The 2,305-nt window shown below is 40.4% G+C and overlaps 1 long non-coding RNA gene across 2 annotated transcripts; it reads right to left on the reverse strand.

Moving 5' to 3' along the window:
* Window positions 1-514: 514 nt before the first annotated feature.
* On the reverse strand, window positions 515-2,090 carry LOC135913898 (uncharacterized). Of its 2 annotated transcripts, XR_010568150.2 has the most exons (3): window positions 1,989-2,090; window positions 961-1,035; window positions 515-896 (listed from the first exon to the last, which is right to left on the reverse strand). It is a non-coding gene; the product is annotated as an uncharacterized lncRNA (long non-coding RNA). The 2 variants fall into 2 exon arrangements; XR_010568149.2 differs by lacking the exon at window positions 1,989-2,090 and having other exon boundaries at window positions 961-1,521.
* Between the last annotated feature and the right edge of the window lie 215 nt (window positions 2,091-2,305).

Below are 2,305 nucleotides of genomic sequence, written 5' to 3' on the forward strand. Positions count from 1 at the left end.
GGGTCTAGAGGACGGTGTTGGTACATTTTTTCGTACCGCCCTAATCCTATGCCCCCACTACAAACACACACATACCTCCTTTTTTTATGTATACATACAATTCCTTGCCATGACGGATCATAGCCTCCTTTATTTTTGAAAAATAGAGGCGGCTATGGACCGATTGACCAGTTCAAGTTGTCAACTTGTCAGTAACTGTCGTAGGAATCACTGTAATAAACATAATTCCACGATCAGATTGTTTACTTTCATTTTTTGTTGTAACACTGAGGACTACATAGAACTTTATTTTGTATATGTGAGAGAAGTATGTGAATATCACGAGCTTAAGCCAATGTGCGATACACAGACAAAGCAGCTGCTACAACATGAACTGCATTGAGGGCCACACAACACATACGTAATTAAAGGTGCAAAATATAGGGGGAAGCTTCAAAATACGCTCTGTAGCACTGCAAAGTATAACATATATTGTATGTGTACAATAAATGTTCAAAAATACAATGCATCAATGTCCCATTTGCCTTCAAGTTTATTATGAAGTTCAAGTTTACTGAAGTTTATTATGAGCATATGTACAACAGGAATCAACTAACACACCCGCAGTCAAGGTGGCTGTTCGAGGTGTGCTGGCTGCCTCAGTGTAAGAAAAAGAAATTGGGTAAATGTCGACACCAGTGCCACTGCTTCTTGCCTCTGACCTGCACGTGCCTCTGCGGCATCTTTGTGCATAAGTGTGCTGGCGTGGTGAGGCGTAGGAGTCATCCGAGAGAAAGAGTATTGTTTACATGGAGAAGTGGCTGTTCACATTGCCTGTCACTTTCCCTCAAATGTTTCCTTGGCGACTAGGGTGACACACCTGCAGTCAAGGTGGCTGTTCGAGGTGTGCTGGCTGCCTAAATGAAATAAAAAGAAATTTGATGAATGTCGATACCAGTGCTATTGCTTATTGTCTCTTACCTGCATTTGCCTCCACGGCCTCTTGGTTTGTGGAGTCTGTATGAGGGAGCTGCTGTGGCTAGGCGTAGGCATTGTCTAAGCAAAAAGAAAAGGCCATTTAAATGGGGAATTATGGAAATAAATGCAGTCATGTCTGCTTCTTGCACTCTTCTTGCCTAAAAGTTTTCAAACATAGTGTCCAGAACACACCAGCACTTTGACTGCTTCTGCTTTTTACCTGCAGGTGTTGTTGCGAGATCCTTAGTATGGCTGCATGCAGCATTGTAACACTTGGTGGAAGCATTTGAAGTGGTAGCCAAAAATATAAAGAATCATCCTTGTCTGCACGAATGCTTTCAATTTCTAAATGCAGTGGTAACTATCACTATTGGTGCAAGGCCCCCCCACATCTATGCGGCAAGTGCCATAGCTCGAAACTGAATTGTTCCTTTAGTGTTTCACAAGGCATCTGATATGTCCACATTAGATGTGATGTGTTTGTTTTTATTTATCCCAGTGTGGAGAGAGCATCATTAAATGGCTGAAGTACTACAGCGCCAAACAGACGACACAAGAAGAAGAGACACGGACGAGCGCTTATGTCCGTGTCTCTTCTTCTTGTGTGGTCTGTTTGGCACTATAGTACTTCAGTAATATGCACCAACTAGCCCAACAAAAAGTTCTGCTGAAATATCATTAAATGTTTTGTTTATTTTTGCGTGTCTTGTTTTTTGGTTTATTTCTGAATTTATCATGATGCTAAAGTGACTTATGTAATGGCAATCAGCTTTTGTTTTGCAGAAAAACAATGCATTTCCTGACCCATTGTTTGACATCCCCTCACTCGCATAATTTTGCAGAGTATTCTACCTATATTGACTTGCTTGACCTCCACTAAAGGGTCTTGCATTTTTAATTACGACTTTTTCCTTAAAATCATTCGACACTTCTCATAATTTCTGTACCTTGGGCTTCTGATACTCTGCATTCACTAGTTTTGCTTGTTTCTGACTAGAAATGTCTTCTTTAATTTAGAGCTTAAATTTTACCTTTGGAACACACGGAAGGGCTTGCCATTGCATATCTGCATAAAAGGGAAACATGTTTCATTAAACATTTGCAAAATCCCATTGAAGATTGATGAATGCAGCTTGCAGTGTGATATGACTGAATGAGCCATAAAAGTAACTCATCTCACTTGGTAAATGAAAGCACATATTAGTGTGATGGACAAGATATGTTACACTAACGTGGTGGGTTCTCTTGCTTATACAGCAAAATAATCGGTGCGCGAGAAAAAAATTATTTTTGCATAACCCTTGTACACACTGACTTAAGGAAAATGAGCTGGAGCTGTCCACATGAT

The sequence above is a fragment of the Dermacentor albipictus genome, unplaced genomic scaffold (genome assembly GCF_038994185.2).
Source record: "Dermacentor albipictus isolate Rhodes 1998 colony unplaced genomic scaffold, USDA_Dalb.pri_finalv2 scaffold_28, whole genome shotgun sequence".
NCBI lineage: Eukaryota > Metazoa > Arthropoda > Arachnida > Ixodida > Ixodidae > Dermacentor > Dermacentor albipictus.